The 20512-nt window shown below is 37.9% G+C and overlaps 1 protein-coding gene across 5 annotated transcripts in view; it reads left to right on the forward strand.

Annotated features, from left to right (window-relative positions):
* SMYD3 (SET and MYND domain containing 3) overlaps positions 1–20512 on the forward strand; it is a 792487-nt gene that overhangs the window by 690997 nt on the left and 80978 nt on the right. The window lies entirely within an intron of this gene.

The following is a 20512-nucleotide window of genomic DNA, read 5'->3' on the forward strand; positions in this document are numbered from 1 at the left end:
TTTAGTCATTTCTTCGAGATTGTCTAATTTGTTGCCATATAATTTTTCATCATAGTCTCTTCTAATCCTTTGCATTTCTGTGGTGTCATTTGTTATAGATTCTCCCCCTTTCATTTCTGATTTTACTTATATGGGTTCTCTTTTTTTCTTGGTGAGTCTGGCTATAAGTTTATCAATTTTGTTTATCTTTTTCAAAGAACCAGCTCTTGGTTTCACTGATTTTTGTCATAGTTTTTTAATCTCTCATTTATTTCTGCTCTGATCTTTTTATTATTTCCTTCCTTCTACCAGCTTTCATTGTTTACCTTTTTCTAGTTGCTTTACATGTAAGGTTAGATTGTTTATTTCAAGTTTTTCTTGTTTCTTGATATAGGCATGTATTGTTATAAATTTCCCTCTTCAAATGGTTTTCACTGGGTCTCAAAGTTTTGGGACTATGTTATTTTCATTTTCATTTGTCCATGTATTTTTAAAATTCCTCTTTAATTTCTTGGTTGTTTAGTATGTTGTTTAGCCTCTACAGGATTATACTCTTCTCATTTTTTTTCCTTGTGATTTATTTCTAGTTTCATACCATTATGGTTGGAAAAGATGCTTGATATGATTTCAGTCTTCTTAAATTTATTGAGACGTGTTTTGTGTGATCTCTCATAGAGAATGCTCCATGTGCCCCTGGTTGTTTTTGTAGTTCTCTGTTCCCTTCTTTTCCTGCAATCATTGACTTTCTTTCATGTTGTGCTTGGCTTCCTTTCTCTTTAGTTTTCCTGAATCTGTTATAGGTTTTTGGTTTGTAGTTACCCTGCCATTCATATATGCATCCTAAGCATATGGTCACTTAAGTTTGTTGGTAACTTAGGTTTGAACACATCTTTAAAAGAACTTTAAAAAAATAAAAAATAAAAAAAAATAAAAGAACTTTATTTTTACTCCTCCCTCCACATTGTATGTATATGTCATCATATGTTACATCGTTTTTGTGTGAATGAGTCCTCTAATTTTAGGTACAATTGAATTTACTGCTCTGTGTTTTAATTTTAATACTAGCTTATAAGTGAATGCTCTTATTACCTTTACTATATGATTGCTTTACTCATGAAATTTTTTCATATATATATATATAATTTTATATATATATATTTTTCATACATATATATATAATTTTCTTTTAATTTAATGGCCTTTCTTTTCTGGTTAAAGAAGTCTCTTTAACATTTTTTGTAAGGCTCATTTAGTGGTGATAAACTCTTTAAAGTTTTGTTTGGGAAACTCTTTCTTTCTCTTTAACTCTGAACAATAATCCTGCCAGGAATTCTTGATTGTAGGATTTTTCCCTTCAGCACTTTGAATATATTATTCCACCCCCTTCTGGCCTGAAAAATCAGTGGGTAGCCTTATGGGGTGACCCATGTATATAACTAGTTGCTTCTCTCTTACTGCTTTTAACATTCACTCTTTATCTTTCACCTTTGACATTTTAATTTAATTATATATCTTGGTGTGGATATATAACAGCCTTGGGTTCATCTTGTTTGGAACACTCTGTTTCCTCAACCTGGATGACTGCTTCCTTCCCCAGGTTAGGGAGGTTTTCAGCTATTATGTCTTTAAGTATGTTTTCTGCCCCTTTCTCTCTCTCTTATCCTTCTGGAGCCCTTTATAATGTGAATGTTGGTGCATTTGATGTTCCAGATACCCCTTAACCTATCCTTAATTGTTTTTAATCTTTTTTTTTTTTTTGCCATTTAGCCCAGGCACTTCACCTGTCTTGCAGATAACTGACACATTCTTCTGTATACTCTAATGTACTGTTGATTCCCTCTTCTATATTTTTCACTTCAGTTATTGTATTCTTTAACTCTGGTTATTTTTTATATTTTCTATCTCTTTGTTGAAGTTCTCACTGAGTTCATCCACTCTTCTCTCCAGCAGGTGAGCATCTTTATGACCATTACTTTGAACACTTCATCAGGCAGATTGCTTATCTCCATTTCCTTTAGTTCTTTTTCAGAGATTTTGTCTTGTTCTTTTTGTTTGGAGCATATTCTTCTGTCTACTCATTTTGCTTAACTCTTTGTGTTTGTTTGTAGGAATCAGATGAAACATCTACTTCTCTTAAACTTGAAGAACTGGTTGTACCCTTATGTAGACTGCATGTGCCAGGAAATTTTGGCTGGTTGGCTTGGGCAGTGGGTCCTGGTGCACTCCATGCTGGGGTTGCTCTGGTGGGATAGCCCAGGGTGGGCATAGGTCAGAGAAGTCCCATGGTTTTCCACTCAGAGGGTGCCTTGGCAGGACAGATGAAGTGGGTATAAGCTGGAGTGTCCAGTGATGCTCCATGTAGGCAATGCCATGGCAACTCATCTGGAGCTGAAATGATGGGCCAGCTAGAGCACCTGGGTCCTGCTCCCATCCATGCTATCAAGGAAGAAGGGGAACATACATCATGGTCCTCAGAAACCCCTCTGATCTGGAGAAAGTTCTAGCAGCTCTTGTGACATTTATCAAGGTTCTAGGACTGGATCCTTTATATTGTAGTTACTCTTTTAAACCACAGATTTTTTTTCTGTGCCAGTGTGTCTAGTACTGGTATGGGCCTAGCTTCATAGGCTTGCGGCAGTGGCAGCCAGCTACAGCATCCAGACCCTGCTCCCTTTTTTGCTATGAAGGTGGAAGGTGAACATAAACAGTGATGTTCATCAGTCTCTGCAACCCAGGGAGAGTTTCAGCAGCTTCCCTGTGGTTTTGTCAAGGTTCGAGGGCTGGTTCCTTTATATCCTAGTTGCCCCTTTATTTTTTTTAGGATTTTATTTATTTGAGAGAGAGAGAGCACAAGGAGGGGATGTAGTGGTCAGAGAAAGAGGCAGAAGAAGGACCCCAGCTGAGCAGGAAGCCTGATGCAGGACTTGATCCCAGGACCCTGAGATCATGACTTGAGCTAAAGTCAGAAGCTCAAACCAACTGAGCCACCCAGGTGCCCCTAGTTGCCCCTTTAAATCATGGCTTTTATTCGTACCCCAGGGCAGATGAATCTTCCCCAATCCCTCAGTTCTATCCCTCCCCATTGCAGTTTACAGCATTGGGAGTGAGTGTTCCCTTCCTTACTGTGTCTCCATCTCTTTTGCTCTTCTCTATGTGGTCTTTCCACATTTTATTGTGAAAAAGCTGTTCAATCAGCCCTCAGTTCTTCAGGAAGAATTGCTGTATACAAGTTTGGTGTGTCCACAGAGGAGGTGAATTCACAGTCTCCCTACTTTGCTATCTTAAGCCCTCTCCAATTCTCTGACTTTCTTATCTTGTCTCTCTGTCTCCTATTTTCTATCTTTTGTATTTTTGCTTTACCTTATGAAAGATTTTCTCCATTTTACTTCTGAAACTTTTTGTAGGGCTTTGTCACTTGCAGTAGCAGCATTTTTAATATTCTTAAGCTTTTAAAAAATATTTCCGTTTTTTTAAAACAGCATTCTGTTTTTGTTTTATGTGTTTAGTATCTTATCTCTCTTTTTTTTTGGTACTGACAGCAGGAAAAAGTTTATTTTTTTTCACTGAATCATTTATTTCTACCAAATTGCCTTTTTCTTATTGTTTATATTGGTCTCTATCTTTCATATTATATTTTTATTGGTGGTCATTGGCTCCAATAATGGAGCAGGACTTCATTAGAAAGGTGGAAGAGTTTATGGTTTCTGATCTGGAATGTTGAGTTTTGTGGTACAACTCTCCCAATCAAAACAATGAAAAATGCTGGGGGTGGGATGAGGGGGAAGACAAATTATTTAAAACACTGAAGAGACCAAAAGAACTAGAAGGCTTACAGGTTAATTTTTGGATGAACCCTGTAACAGAGAGGTTGGTAAACTCTTAGATATCAGAACCAAAGCTTCTTGTCTACTAACAGCATTTGTTGGTGCTATACACTTGGACTTTAGGGGCTTTATGAGAGAAAAGGAACACAAGTTAAGGCTTATGAATTCTAGGCAGTAAGACTTATAAAAAAATCTGTCCATATTGAGCAGGGACCCTAAAAAGCTGAACAATTTTGTATGGGGAAATAGGCTCAGAGATGTCTTGGTGATGAGAAGAGCAGTAAATGAAAAATTAAAAGAAAGAAGAGGTAAAAGAAGACCCTATATCACTACTAATGACCAGCCTTTATTTTTCCCTATTTTAATGTTTGAAAGGTGTTCTTTCTTTCTTTCTTTTCTTTCTTTCTTTCTTTCTTTCTTTCTTTCTTTCTTTCTTTCTTTCTTTCTTTCTTCTTTCTTTCTTCTTTCTTTCTTTCTTTTCTTCCTTTCTTCCTTCCTTTCTTTCTCTTTTTTCTTTCTCTTTTCTTTTCTTTTCTTTTCTTTTCTTTTCTTTTCTTTCTTTCTTTCTTTTCTTATAAACAACTAAAATACTTACCTTCCTGAAAACAAAAACATTCTCCTTGGAGAAATCCAGAAAAATATAAGGAACAAATCAGAAAGTGAGAATTACATTTCCTTCAATTTTTTTTTAATTTTTTATTTATTTATGATAGTCACAGAGAGAGAGAGAGGCAGAGACACAGGCAGAGGGAGAAGCAGGCTCCATGCACCGGGAGCCCAATGTGGGATTCGATCCCGGGTCTCCAGGATTGCGCCCTGGGCCAAAGGCAGGCGCCAAACTGCTGCGCCACCCAGGGATCCCCATTTCCTTCAAATATGCAGAGATCTACCATATTTGCAATCTGACATGCTTCCCTCAAGTCTTTTTTTTTTCTTTTTTTAAGCTGAAGTGTAGTTGACACATAATATTATATTACTTTCAGGTGTACAGCATGGTAATTTAACAATTCTATATATTACACAGTGCTCACCACAGTACATGTGGTCATCATCTGTCAGTAAACAATGTTACTATGCTATTTTTTCCCCCATGGAGTTTAAAAATTTTTTTTATTTAAATTCAGTTTAGTTAATATATAGTGTTATCAGTTTCAGGGGGACAATTTAGTGATTCATCAGTTGCATGTAATACTCAGTGCTCATCATATCACATGCCCTCCTTAATGTCCATCACGCAGTGATCCCATCCCACCCCTCTCCCCTCCAGCAACCCTGTTTGTTCCCTAGAGTTAAGAGTCTCTAATGGTTTGCCTCTCTGTATGTTTTTATCTTGTTTTTCATTCCGTTCCTCTGTGTTCATCTGTTTTGTTTCTTATATTCCACAAGTGAAATCATATGGTATTTGTTTGACTGACTTATTTCACTTAGCATAATACCCTCTATTTCCATCCATGTCATTGCAAATGGCAATATTTTGATTCTTTTTGATGACTGAGTAATATTCCTGTGTGTGTGTGTGTGTGTGTGTGTGTGTGTACCACATCTTCTTTATCCATTCATTTGTCAATGGACATCTGGCCTCTTTCTATATTTTGGCTATTGTGGACATTGCTATGTAAACATTGGTGTGCATGTGCCCCTTTGAGTCACTATGTTTGTATCTTTTGATAAATACCTAGTAGTGCAATTTCTGGGTCATAGGGTAGTTCTATTTTTACCTTTTTGAGGAATCCCCATACTGTTTTCCACAGTGGTTGCACCCAGTTTGCATTCCCACCAACAGTGTAAGAGAGTTCCCCTTTCTCTGCATTTCTCACCAACATCTACTGCTTCCTGAGTTGTTAATTTGAACCATTCTGACCTGTGTTTTGTGGTAGCTCCTTGTGGTTTTGATTTGTATGTCCCTGATGCCAAGTGATGTTGAGCACTTTTTCCTGTATCTGATGGCCATTTGTATAAGACCAGCCTTTATATGAATTTCCAATCCAAGTAGCTAAAGCTCGGGCTGACTAAGGAATGTCTAGTTGTGAACTGACTTGAGGTGGTTCTCAGCTGGCAGCTCCCTCAAGGCTGTGGCAGAAACAAATGAAGAACTGCACTGGAGAAGGATATATTCATCCTAGGTCCCTAGGAAAACCCACAAGTAATTTTTGAAGGTCAGTGAATGACCAGCCAAGGATAATCAGTAACTCAAGAACAAAAATAACATGACTTCCAGAAAAACAAGACTTACTTATGATCTAAATACTGGAAATACCATATACATATTTTAAAATAGTTAAGTTTACAGGATGTCTGAGTGGCTCAGCAGTTGAGTACCTGCCTTTGGCTCAGGTTGTAAACCCATGGTCGTGAGAGTAAGTCCCACATTGGGCTCCCTGCAAGGAGCCTTCTTCTCCCTCTGCCTCTTTCTCTCTCTGTGTCTCTCATGAATATATAAATAAAATCTTTAAAAATAAAATAGTTAAGTTCACTATTTTAATAAATAAATGATAGACTTTTTAAACTACAAGGAATAAGGAATTATAAAAGGTGATATATTTGACAAGGATCATACTGATACTAGAGATGAAAAATACATTAACTGAAATGGAAGCTGCAGTGGACATCTTTTACAGCAGCCTCATCATCGAGAAGAGGAAGTTAGTGGACTGGCCGATAGGTCAAAAGAAATTACACATAATGCAGCACATAAAGAGAAAAATATAGAGAACACAGTAAGTTAAGTAATGAAGAAACAGTAGGAAGGCCTACTGTCCATTTCAGCTAAGACCCATAGGATAGAAGAGTGAGACCATATTTGAGTTCAGTGGCTAAAAATTTCACAAAAGTACTAATCCACAAATTTAAAAGTCCATGAATCCCAAGCATGATAAATAAAAATAATTTCACAACAGATAAAACATTGTGAATTTAAAGAAACTACAGAAAAAGAGAAAATCTTAAAAAGAACCAGAGTAGGGATGCCTGGGTGGCTCAGCAGAAGGGCTCAGGGCATGTTCCTGGAGTTCCGGGATCGAGTCCCACAGGGGGCTCTGTGTGGGGAGCCTGCTTCTCTCTCTGCCTGTGTCTCTGCGTCTCTCTGTGTCTCTCATGAATAAATAAATAAAATCCTTTATTTTATAAATAAAGAGTAAAAAGTAAATAAAGAGTAAAAGGACAGATTACCTTCAAAAGAATCTGAGTTAGAAATACAGGTGACATCAGCACCACTAGAAATCAGAAACGATGGAATAGTGTTTTCAGTTGATGAAATAGGGTAACTATTAGCTTAGATTGTTACACCTTGCAAAGGGATCTTTTAATAATGAGGGTGGAATGAAGACATTTAAAAATAAAAACCAAGAGGTTTTATCATTTAGAGACCCAAATGAAAAAATGCTAAAGGAGATGCATCATATGGAAGGAAACATAATCACAGATGAATGGTCAGAGTTGTAAGAAGAATCAGAAAAGAAAGAAAATGGTGAATATTTGAACAGGTATACATGAAGTTTATCTTTATAAAACAGTAATAAGGGGATCCCTGGGTGGCTGAGCAGTCTAGCACCTGCCTTCGGCCCAGGGCATGATCCTGGAGGCCCGGAGATCGAGTCCCACATCAGGCTCCCTGCATGGAGCCTGCTTCTCCATCTGCCTGTGTCTCTGCCTCTCTCTGTGTGTCTCTCATGAATAAATAAATAAAATCTTTAAAAAAATAAAATTAAAATAAAGCAGTAATAATTTACTAAGGTTAAAAGACATAAATTAGATTATGAAAATCCTTATGTACTATAAGGAAGGAGTAAATAAACTCGAGATGTTCTAAGATCCTTGTATTATCTAAGTTGAGGGTAAAGATTTTGATTAACTTTAGACTTTGATAAGTCAATTATGAATGTTTAACTTCTAGGATAACCATCAAAAGGGAGTCCTAGTGTATAACATACAAACTCTTAGAAGAGAAAAAGGGAATGATTTTAAAAATACACAGATATCTCCTTGCATCAAAAAAATAAGGAAAGGAGGGAAAAGGGGTGGGAGGAGGAGGGAGCAAAACTTTAAAAATAAGAGGGAATTTTTAAGCACAAAGTAAGGTATTAGACTTAAATCAACATATATCAGTAATTACACTAAGTGTGTTTTATTAAGAAAAATAAATATAGGGGCACCTGGGTGCCTCAGCCAGTTAAGTGTCCAACTCTTGATTTCAGGTTGGGTCATGATCTCAGAGTCGTGAGATGGAGCCCTGAGTCAGGCTCTGTGCTCAGCAAGGGGTGGAGTGGTGTCTCCTGTAGATTCTCTCTCTCTCCTTCTGCCCCTCCCCCAACTCATGTTTGCATGTGCACACTCTCTCTTAAATAAATAAATAAATCTTTTTAAAAATAGTAAATATAAACAGAGAAGATGTTTCTAGCAAAATATCAGACTAGATTTTAAAAGCCCAACTACATGCTGTTAATAAGATACATCTAAAACATAAGGATACAGGGGCAGTCCTGGTGACTCAGCGGTTTAGTGCCGCCTTCAGCCCAGGGCCTGATCCTGGAGACTCGGGATCGAGTCCCACATCAGGTTCCCTGCATGGAGCCTGCTTCTCCCTCTGCCTGTGTCTCTGCCTCTCTCTGTGTGTCTCTCATGAATAAATAAATAAAATCTTTAAAAATAAATAAAATAAAACATAAAGATACAGAATGTTTAAGGTAAAAGAAAAAGTATAGGGATCCCTGGGTGGCGCAGCGGTTTGGCGCCTGCCTTTGGCCCAGGGCGCGATCCTGGAGACCCGGGATCGAATCCCACATCGGGCTCCCAGTGCATGGAGCCTGCTTCTCCCTCTGCTTGTGTCTCTGCCTCTCTCTCTCTCTCTCTGTGACTATCATAAATAAATTTTTTTTAAAAATGTGTTAAAAAAAAAGGAAAAGTATAATATGCAAATACTAACCAAAAGAAATCTGGTGTGGCTACTAATAATGTACTGTAACAATATAACATAGCATATAATATATAGACTTTAAAACAAATGGCATTATTAGAAATAGTGATACATTTCTTAAAGATTTTATTTATTTATTCATGAGAAACACAAAGAGAGAAGGGCAGAGACATAGGCAGAGGGAGAAGCAGGCTCCCTGTGGGAAGCTGATGCAGGACTTGATTCCAGGACCCTGGGATCATGACCTGAGCTGAAGGCAGACACTTAACTGTCTGAGCCCCGTAGGCATCCCAGAGCTTCAGTTTCTTTTCTCTTTTATTTTTTTTATAGATTTTATTTATTTATTCATGAGAAACACAGAGGGAGAGGGGCAGAGACATGGGCAGAGGGAGAAGCAGGCTCCCCACAGGGAACCTGATGCAGGACTCCATCTCAGGACCCCAGGATCGTGACCTGAGCTGAAGGCAGAAGCTCAACCACTGAACCACCCAGGTGCCCCAGAAATAGAGATATTAATCATGGCAAATAGTTAAATTTAACTATTTACTAGGAAGATACAATTCTTAAATTTGCAGGCATGTAATAATATAGTATTAGTATATATGAAACAGAAATGAACAGAATTAGTAAGACAAATAGAAATACCAACAATCATAATGAGATACCATTACATTATATTCATTGCTCATGAATCATAGAAGAAATTACAATGGAAATATGAACATTCCAACTGAATGATAACAAAATTTGTAGGGTCAGTAATATTTAACCAGATATAAATAGTCATAAATATGTAGGCTGGCAGTGTTCTAAGGTCCTCATGTCATACAAACACAAAATTAGGCTAAAAATGAATAAGCTAATAACCTATCTCAAGAGGTTAGAAAAGCTCAGCAAATATGCCCAACATAAAAATACAAGAAAGGAAATGATAAACATCAGAGCAGGACTTGAGGAAATATAAAGCAAGCTCAAAAAAGAGTGGATCAACAGCAATAACCACAAAACCAAGCTGAGTTCTCTGAAGACCAATAAAAGTAACAAACCTCTGGCAAAATAAATAGAAGAAAAAAGAAGATCCATATATCTAGTGTCAGGAATGAAAGAAACATCACTCCAGATGCCTCAGCATTAAAGATATGATTAGGGAATTAACAACATTATGCTAAGTTTTTTAGAAGACCAGTAAGATGAACAAATTTCTTAAATTTATGGGCAGCCTGGGTGGCTCGGTGGTTTGGCGCCTGCCTTCAGCCCAGGGCGTGATCCTGGGGACCCCGGATCGAGTCCCATGTCAGGCTCCCTGCATGGAGCCTGCTTCTCCCTCTGCCTGTGTCTCTGCCTCTCTCTCTCTCTCTCTGTGTCTCTCATGAATAAATAAATAAAATCTTAAATATATATATATATATATATATATATATATATATATATATATATATATATCACCAAAGTTGACTCAAAAATTTTTTAAATCTGGAAAATCATAAAACAATTAGTGGAAAACAATGTTGAATTTATACTCTTTACCACTCTTCTCACAAAGAAAATGACAAGCTGATTTGGTCTACCAAGACAGTTAAGGAAGAAACAAATTCAATTCTCTACAATTTTTTTCAGGGAACTGAATAGTAAGGAATATTTCCCAACTAATTTATTCATTTTACCTTAATACCGAAATCTGACAGTACAGAATGGAAAAGTGCAAACCAATTTCACTCAAGAATATAGGTGTAAGAATCCTAAAGAATAATAGCGAACAGGAGTTAGCAACGCATAATATATTGCTAAGCCAGTGTTAGCAACATATAAAATGATAATACATCCAATAATTCACTGCATTAGAGAGAGATTACCATGTGAACATCTCAGCATGTGCAGAAAAAGGGTTTGATAAAATTCGACATCTTTTCATGATTAAAAAATCCCAGCATACTCAGAATAGAAGGAAACTTTTTAAACGTTACCTTTTAAATAATTTTGTAATATTTTGTAATACCTACAAAAACCTATATATAACGAGCATCATACTTAATAGTGGATGTTTAAAGTTTGCCTTTTCTAGTAGAAAATAAGTCCTGAATAATGCACAGTAGAATGAATATAGGAATATTAGCATCATCAAACTTGCTTAGAGACTAGTTCTTAATTATTCCCACCACAAAAATGAAGTGATAATCATGTGATGTGATAAGGTTGCTAAATGGTACAATGGCAATTATATTACAAGATGTAAATGTATCAAATCAACATGTTGTATAGATTAAATTTACACAATAAATATATTGTAATTTTAAAAAAAGAAAATTTGCCTTTGATATCAAGACTTTTCTCAGCATAGGATGGGAGGTTGTAGTCAGTATAGTAAGGCAAGGAAAAGAAATAAAAAATTTAAGAATCAAAAGGGAATAAAACAATGATTTCTTTCAAATGAGAAACCCTACCATCCTCTGTTACTTTCAGACCCATAACTAGAATCAGATCTCAAATGCCATTTGGAGATGACCTCAGGAAGAAATTGCTTATATATGCTGAGGAATATGTGTAGGAATTGAGTCTAAAGATATTAGAGCAAGGAAAACAAAATATAATTCTAGATTAGGCTGAAGTTACCAATATGGGAACAAAATGCAGAGAATGTGGATTTAGTATTTTAATCTGGGAAGAGCTTTGACAATGTGCTTGATTGGTTGGCCAAAAATTAGATTCAATGGACTCATTCAGTGAGGTTGGGATGTCAGGACTTCCCTAATATGATCAAGAGGAAAGAATCCAAAAGGTAAAGGAGATAAAAATGTTGGAATGCTTTGTCATTTGCTACCACATTCCCATGACCACTCAATCACTGTAGCATCTCTCAGAGGACACCCCCTTTTACTAATACATTGACAAATGCTGATCGGCATCCTTGGAAAAACTGAAGTAGCTGTACTCTTCAGACCCAGAGATAATGATAAAAGGAACTAGTATTGAAAAGTGCTCTCCAGTTTAACAGGGAATAATGACATAACAGAGGGGCAGTGCTTATCCTCCAGAGACAAGATGGGAACCATAAGTATAGTACATAGCGTGAACAATGTGGTAATCAGAATATTTTTACTTCAAGCCGTTTTTTTTTTTTTTTTTTTTTTTTAATCAATTCACGTGGACCATCAGAGTAGTTTGCTTTCACTTGGTAGAGCCAGGAGTACACTTTTACCTCTGGCCTCTGTCACCTCTCTTGCCCAAATCTAGCTTTTGCTGATCTTGATTATTCTGGCATCCCTTGGAGCATCACATTGGTCCACTATGTTGGTGACATCATGCAAAATTAACTTAGTGAAAAGTAAATGGAAAGTGCCTGCCCTGATTTAGTAAGTCCCTACTGCCAGAGAGTGGGAGATAAGCCCTCCTCCAAATTTAGGACCTTGTCACAAACGTAAATTTTCTAACTTATAATAGTGTAGATAATTTAGTGTTACTCTCTTCAAAGTGGAAGATGAGGTGTTGCCCCTCATGGATCCTACCACTAAGAGAACTGCACAGGACTTGGTAAACTTTGGATTTTGATGTGGTGGCTGCCATATTTGTGCTACTTTGATCCATTTACCAAGTAACCTGTAAGTCTGTTTCAGTTTGTCCAAGAGAAGGCTCTGGAGCAGGCCAAGCTGCAGTTCAAGCTGCTCTGCAGTTGGGTATTTGAAGTCTCTATAGAAAATAGAGATACTGCATAGAGCATCTGCCATTCACCAATAGGAAAATCACAGTGAAGATCCCTAGAGTTTAGGAGCAAAGCTATTTCCTCTTCAGATAATGTTTCTTTTGATAATTAGCATGTGGCCTGCCCAGCATGAAGTGGGTGTTATCTAATTCATCAAGACATCAGGTTTGCTGCATGAAGATTCAATCCAGCACCAAGCAGAAATGGTATATACAGACATCAGGTACAAGTAAGTCATGAAGGTATAAGTAAGTTGCATAAGCAGGTGGCTCAGGTTTTCATGACACAAATCTTTGCTGCACTACTGCCTCCATTAATTCACACTTCTGGCCTTGTGGGGATTCTTTATAATCAGTTGACAGAGGAAGAAAAAAAAATGGGCCTGGTTGACAGATTGTTCTTTATGATATGCTGGCCTTAACCAGAAGTTGACTAATGCAGTATCACAGCATCAGAAGTGTTCCTGGGGGACACATGGGGGGCTCAGTTGGATAAGCATCTGACTCTTGATCTCTTGAGTTCAAGCTCTGTGTTGGGCTTCACATTCAGTGTGAAGCCTACCCTAAAAACTACAGAACACTTCTGAAAGAAATTGAGGAAGACACAAAGAGATGCAAAAATATTCCATGCTCATGGATTGGAAGAATTAATATTGTGAAAATGTCAATGTTACCCAGGGCAATTTACATGTTTAATGCAATCCCTATCAAAATACCATGGACTTTCTTCAGAGAGTTGGAACAAATCATCTTAAGATTTGTGTGGAATCAGAAAAGACCCCAAATAGTCAGGGGAATATTAAAAAAGAAAACCATAGGTGGGGGCATCACAATGCCAGATTTCAGGTTGTACTACAAAGCTGTGGTCATCAAGACAGTGTGGTACTGGCACAAAAACAGACACATAGATCAATGGAACAGAATAGAGAATCCAGAAGTGGACCCTCAACTTTATGGTCAACTAATATTCGACAAAGCAGGAAAGACTATCCACTGGAAGAAAGACAGTCTCTTCAATAAATGGTGCTGGGAAAAAATAGATAAATAAATAAATAAAATAATAAAAAATAAAAATAAATAAATGATGCTGGGAAAATTGGACATCCACATGCAGAAGAATGAAACTAGACCACTCTCTTGCACCATACACAAAGATAAACTCAAAGTGGATGAAAGATCTAAATGTGAGACAAGATTCCATAAAAATCCTAGAGGAGAACACAGGCAACACCCTTTTTGAACTTGGCCACAGCAACATCTTGCAAGATACATCCATGAAGGCAAGGGAAACAAAAGCAAAACTGAACTATTGGGACTTCATCAAGATAAAAAGCTTCTGCACAGCAAAAGCAACAGTCAACAAAACTAAAAGACAACCTACAGAATGGGAGAAGATATTTGCAAATGATGTATCAGATAAATGGCTAGTATTCAAGATCTATAAAGAACTTATTAAACTCAACACCAAAGAAACAAACAATCCAATCATGAAATGGGCAAAAGACATGAACAGAAATCTCACAGAGGAAGACATGGACATGGCCAACATGCACATGAGAAAATGCTCCGCATCACTTGCCATCAGGGAAATACAAATCAAAACCACAATGAGATACCACCTCACACCAGTGAGAATGGGGAAAATTAATAAGGCAGGAAACAACAAAAATCCTCTTGGAGAGGATGTGGAGAAAGGAGAACCCTCTTGCACTGTTGGTGGGAATGTGAACTGGTGCAGCCACTCTGGAAAACCATGCAGAGGTTCCTCAAAGAGTTAAAAATAGACCTGCCCTACGACCCAGCAATTGCACTGATTGGGGATTTACCCCAAAGATACAGATGCAGTGAAACGGCAGGACATCTGCACCCCAATGTTTATAGCAGCAATGGCCACAATAGCCAAACTGTGGAAGGAGCCTCGGTGTCCATCGAAAGATGAATGGATAAAGAAGATGTGGTTTATGTATACAATGGAATATTACTCAGCCTTTAGAAACGACAAATACCCACCATTTGCTTCGACGTGGATGGAACTGGAGGGTGTTATGCTGAGTGAAATAAGTCAATCAGAGAAGGACAAACATTATATGGTCTCATTCATTTGGGGAATATAAAAATTAGTGAAAGGGAATAAAGGGGAAAGGAGTGAAAATATCAGTGAGGGTGGCAAAACATGAGAGACACTTAACTCTGGGAAACAAACAAGGGGTAATGTAAAGGGAGGTGGGTGGGGGTTTGGGTGACGGTGATGGACACTGAGGGGGGCACTTGGCAGGATAAACACTGGGTGTTACACTATATGTTGGCAAATTGAACTCCAATAATTTTTTTTTTTTAAAGCAGCTTTTAGGAGGGAAACTGGGTTTCCAGGAAACAAAATAAGTATGACTCTGAATAATGAGAGTATCTTCTTCCTTAAAAGAAAAAAAGAAAGAAGAAAGAAAGAAAAAGGAAGGAAGGAAGGAAGGAAGGAAGGAAGGAAGGAAGAAAGAAAAAAGAGCGTTCCTGAAAGACAATGAAAATAAATCCTCCCAACAATCAGAAGTGCAAAAACAACATCCAGTTTTCCACTTTATCTGGATGAAATGAGAGCCTGGGGTACAGAGCTGTATTAATACATGGAAGTGGCTACTGGTTAGATCATGAGCTTGATAAGAAATATTAAATAAGATTGGTAACTAAGAGTTTTATAGGGAAGAGATATGTGGGTATACCTCTTGAAATGGGCAGAATATGAAGATATCTCCGTTCCACTTGATAGCTCTTTAAAAGGCATCTACTGCAAAGGCAGTTCTCAGTAATCAGGTGGACAAAATGATCTATTTGGAAGCTCAGTCAATGTCACTTACCAACCCCCTGACATGCGATCAATAAACGTATGCTTCCATGTAGGCAGGGATAGAGACTATTTATGAGCTGAATAAGATAGAATTCTTCTCAGGGGCACCTGATACCTCAGTTGGTTAAGTGTTTCTTGATTTCAGCTCAGGTTGTGATCTCAGGGTCCCGGGAGCAAGCCTTTGTCAGGCTCCTTGCTCAGCAAGGAGTCTACTTTTCTCCGTCTCCCTTAGATGTTTCTCAGTATTCCACTCTCCTCCCAGACAATGCAAAAATCTTAGCATTTCTTAACTTCATCACATCTCTCCTGATTTGCAGGCTATCTTTGCTGTGTATTTGTATTACAGTTTAAATCCCATGAGATTATTGTTTTATAATTTCAGTGTTCATTTAGATTTGCCCACATGTTTATCTTTTTGTTGCTTGTTTCTCCCTTCCTTCTGAACTTCTGTCTGAGGTCACTTTCCTTCTGCCTAAAGAATGCCATTTAGTGTTGTCTTAATGGTGAATATGTTGATGATGGATTCTCTTAGTTGTCATTTGCCTAAAAATGGCTCCATTTCCCTTTCACCACTGAAATATATTTTCACTGGAATTCTAGATTGCCAGAAGTTATCTTTCAGTACTTTGAGGATTTGATTCTATTGCCTTCAACTGCCACAGTTTCTAGAGAGAAGTCATATATTATTATCCTGTTGTTGTTCCTTTGATAATAATCATTTTTATTTCTCCATGTAGCTCTTTTTCTTTTCCCCTTTTAGCAGGTTCACTATGATGTGTTCAATTTGGGATTTCCTTTCATTTATCCTATATGGAGTTTATAGGTCTTCCTGAATGAGTGGTGGTTTGATGTTCAATGTCATGGAAAACTCTTAGCAAACGTCTATTTGAATACTGCTTCTGACCCATTCTTTTGCTTCTTCAGAGACTCCAATTCATGTATGTTAGACCTCCTTTCTGGGTCCCCTCGTCTGCTCCCTTTCTTCTATTTTTCATTTTTTGACTCCTTCATTTCATATTGATTATTTTCTTCTGAATTTCCTGCCAGTTTATCGGTTCTTTTTTTAGCTAAGTCTAATTTGCTATTAGACTTAACCTCTTAGTTCTTAATTTCAGCTGCTTTATGTTTTACTTACAGAAGTTTCTTTTTTAAATAGCCCAGTTTCTACAAAAAGATTCTCAATTTTGTCTTTCTTCTTGCTGAATATAATAAGCATATCTATTTGAAAGTCTGTCTCTGGTCCTGCTGTTATCTGGGCCACTGTAACTGTATGAAGTATATGTTGTTTCTTTTGGTTTTCCTTCATGTTGTTTTTATCTTTGTAGGCCTGATTTTTAAAGATTTAATATACTATTGCATATACTGATGATATAGAAGAAATCATAGAAGTAATTCAGTACATAGGAAAATGTCATTTTGGCCAGATAAACTAGCAATCTGAGATCACCATAATCTAATTTCAAGAATTGAGATGATTTGAAATTGAGTTTCAGCCTATTCCAGTTCATCTTTCTTCTGAGTATCATCCTTTGTGGTCTTAAACCTAAGTAGAGGGGATTATTAGGCTCTTGCTGAGCCCTAGACTGCAGGTTTTGCTCCCTCATCCCATTGAAGCTGTCACAGGTTCTACTCAATCTTTTTGATTCTCACAGCCTTGTTTGAAACTGGCATAGTGGAAAGAGTCAGTGCCAAAGTATAGCATGCCTTCCATAATGTGATAAAGAATATTGACTTAATCTCCTGTCTGGAAGATCTTGCTTCATTAAAAATACGCTTGCATTTATTAAAAACATCATAATTATACTGTGTCTGGCCTCTCCAGGTGACCAGATAAATCAGAGGAATTTTTTTTCTTATAGTAGAATCATCAAAGAGTGGCTTGTGTGCAGTGGCCCGTAAGTTCTATTACTGTCAGGGTAATATTGGCTCTGATCTCTACTATAGAACATATGAAGGAATGTTGCTGCCTGTGCCTTGTAACTGGGGGTGAGAGGTGTGGGAGCACATATGTGAGAGTGAAGGCAATGTACAGAAGGGCCCCTATTCAGGCCATCTCACTCTGCCAGCCTCGACTCAAATCTAGAGAGTCACCATGAAAAGAAGGAACAACAAAAACACATGCTGTAAAATAAGGCTACAGAATCATGGATTTGGCTGAAATTTCCAAAAGAGCCCATGTGCTAGACAGAGGTGCTAATGTTGGCCTCCCCTCCAGGCAGACCCATTAGGCTGAAGCCGAGCAAGTTGCCACCACCTGCTCCACGTGGACAGAGGCAGACATTTCCATTTTCTCTGTGTCTATGGCTCTATCTGCATCTCCCCAGGCTATAGCAGTTACAAGGTAGCCAGCCACCTGGCTGCCTAGATTTTTCCAGTGCATTCCCAGATTTCACACATCCTGGGTCATGTCCAAATACGAAATTATGACAAAACATAACATACAATTAACCATTTTAACAATTTTTAAATGTACAGTTCCGTGGCATTGAGTACATTTACCAATGGCTGTTGTGCAGCCAATCTCCATAACTCTTTTTCATCTTATTTATAGAACTGCAACTCGGGACACCTGGGTGACTCAGTGGTTGAGCATCTACCTTTGGCTCAGGTTGTGATCCCAGGGTCCTGGGATCGAATCTGGCATCAGGCTCCTCATGGGGAGCCTTTTTCTCTCTGCCTATGTCTCTGCCTCTCTGTATCTTTCATGAATAAATACATAAAATCTTTTTTTTAAATATAAAAATAAAATTGCAACTTATTAAACAGCAGCCCTCTATTCCTGTCCCCCCTCAACCCCCAGAAACCACCACTCTACTTCATCTCTATGTACTTGATTACTCCATGTACCTCATACAAGTGAAATCAGTATTTGTCCTTTTGTGTGTGGCTTATTTCACTCAGTAAAATGTGTCCTTGAGTTTCCTCCGTCTTGTAGCGGGTGTCAGAATTTCATTCCTTTTGAAGACTGAATAATATTCCAGAGTGTGTGTATACCGCATGTAGTACATTTTGTTTATCTATTTTTCCGTGGATGGAAATTTGGGTTGTTTCCATCTTTTGGCTATTGCAAATAATGTTGCTATGAACATTGGTGTTCAAATATCTGGTCAAGTTCCTGCTTTCAATTCTCTTGTGTATAATACCCAGAAGTGGAATTGCTGGATCATATTTAACTTTTTGAGGAACTTCCATACTGTTTTCCACAGCAACTGCCACCTCCTTGCCAATACTTGCTATTTTCTGCTTTGTTTTGTTGTGGTTTTTAATAATATCTATGCTAATGGATGAGAAATGCTATCTCATTGTGGTTTTGATTTGCATTTCCCTAGTGATTAGCCAAACTACCTTTTGTTTGGCCAGACTTAACATCTAAATTGCCTTTTATATCTGGAATCAGATTAATAATGCTTTGCTAGACCACATAAGGATTTTTGGTTAAAAAAAAGATGAGTACCAGGGTGTTTGGGTGGCTCAGTCTGTTAAGCATCTAACTCTTGATTTCAGCTCAGGTCATGATCTCGGGGTCATGAGATCCAGCCCCACATCAGGTTCCACACTCAGGGGAGTCTACTTCTCTCTCTCTCCCTCTGCCCCTCCCCCTGCTTGTTCTCTCTCTCTCTCTCTCTCAAATAAATACATAAATCTTTTAAAAAAGAAGAAGCAGGTAAGTACCATCAAAAGCAACCAGAGGGGGTCCTGGGTTGACCAGTCTGTGTGCTGAGCCTCGGACTATGTACTGAGGAAGGCTCTTTACTTCCTGTAGGCCCAGCTCAGGGAGTGTGGGTGTGGCAACCCTCCTCTTAACCTCTTGAGATCTCTGAAGCACAGCAAAATTTACTTCAGAGGTAATGGCTAGTGCCTTTTTACTGCTGGGGACAATGTGACATTAATTTCTAAGAGGTGCCATCTTGCAGTTCAGTGTGTTTCATGGGTCACATGATCTCCGATTACTAAGGTGACACTCAGGACAATTTTATGGCCAATTGAATCCCAAATTACAGCCCCTGCAGGGGTCTGCATTAATAATGGTCTATAAGAGCACAGCAGGGGGCCCAAGCCAGGTTATGTCGCAATCAAATGCAGTTACTGAAGCAACATTGCAGTAAGATCAAGAAGGATGCATTATTAAGATACATATGCTGGTCTCCTTTCAGAAAAGGGGTGGCCGAATCACCATAGACACCCTTGGATTGTGGAGTAATGAAGACGGCATTATTTTTGCATGAATTGGGATTTCCCTGTAGCTAAGTTAAGAAGCATGACCTGCTATGAGTGAATTAGAATTACTTTTTCTTTCTTTCTTTCTTTTTTTAAAAAAAGGATCAAACACTGATTGTTGTATTTCTCCTGTGGGCATTTTGCTTTGTAGAAGTGAGAAACCAGCCCCTCTAGCATAACAGAGTGTGAGGAAGTCTGACTGCATAATTAGTAAGCAAAACCTATAAAAATAACAAGTACATTTTATTAGAATGGGATAATTTCTGAGTGATTTCAGGATTTGAACACACCTGTGCATAGCAATGTGCTAAGTTGTCTGAGATGCTAGTAAGGCAGATAGGTTTCCAACCTTGTAAGAATCTAAAATTAAAAGAAAAATTAAATAAAAAAAAGAATATAAAATAGAGGGGTGCCCAGGTGGCTCAGTCAGTTAAGCAAAGCACACGAATCTTGATTTTGGCTCGGGTTGTGATGTTAGGGTCGTGAGATGGAGCCCCACATTGGGCTCCATGCTGAGCGTGGAGCCTGCTTAAGATATTCTCTCTCCTTTCCCCTTCCCCATCTACTTGCTCATGGCACTCTCCCTTTTTTTCTCTCTCTCTCTCAAAAAAAGAATCTATCATAGATAGATGTTGATGCTGACGTTCATGCAGCTGCACATGCATTTACAATTATGAATGTGAAGCAAAAATAAGAATTAGATAAGAAAATTGTGCCATATTAAGCAACATTACCCTGGGATTTAGGTGGCTTTTTCATACACTAAATATTGGACTAGTCCTGAGTTCTAATGAGGTTTCAGGGAACACTGATTCAACACATCTCAAGTACATATGAAACTGATCTGGGACTTTGCTTTAAGGGTTTGTATGTCCAAAAAATAAAAAATAAAAAAAATAAGGGTTTGTATGTCCTATGTGTAGAGTATGCCTTTCTAACTAACATAAAAGATGATTATCCAGTTCTTTGCTTTGCTTTAAAGACTTTAGAGTCCTTGTTATGTGACTCATGAACCCATTCACCCACTGAAAATATATTGAATAT

This window comes from Canis aureus, chromosome 6 (assembly GCF_053574225.1).
Source record: "Canis aureus isolate CA01 chromosome 6, VMU_Caureus_v.1.0, whole genome shotgun sequence".
Classification (NCBI taxonomy): Eukaryota; Metazoa; Chordata; class Mammalia; order Carnivora; family Canidae; genus Canis; species Canis aureus.